This window comes from Camelina sativa, unplaced genomic scaffold, assembly GCF_000633955.1.
Source record: "Camelina sativa cultivar DH55 unplaced genomic scaffold, Cs unpScaffold28135, whole genome shotgun sequence".
Lineage (NCBI taxonomy): Eukaryota > Viridiplantae > Streptophyta > Magnoliopsida > Brassicales > Brassicaceae > Camelina > Camelina sativa.
In genome coordinates, this window is record NW_010949096.1 from 1 (window position 1) to 236 (window position 236).

Consider the following 236-nt stretch of genomic DNA (forward strand, 5'->3'; position numbering starts at 1 on the left):
TCATTAGGCACAAGCACTGCAGTTACATGGCCAAGTATGTCTTCAAATTACTCACCTTTTTCCATCTGAGGTGTATCTCAATTTGTTGATGGGTTTTTGTTTTGTTATTGTAGAATCGAAACTGGAATCTTCTGTAGAAACCAATATAATGTAACGGGAATCTGTAATCGAAGCTCTTGCCCTCTTGCCAATAGCAGATACGCTACTATCAGAGACCATGATGGTAATTTTGTTTT

The 236-nt window shown here is 37.7% G+C and overlaps 1 long non-coding RNA gene across 1 annotated transcript; it reads left to right on the forward strand.

Moving 5' to 3' along the window:
- Positions 1-178, forward strand: LOC109132147. Its single transcript, XR_002037392.1, has 2 exons — positions 1-34; positions 114-178. It is a non-coding gene; the product is annotated as an uncharacterized LOC109132147 (long non-coding RNA).
- Positions 179-236: the final 58 nt, after the last annotated feature.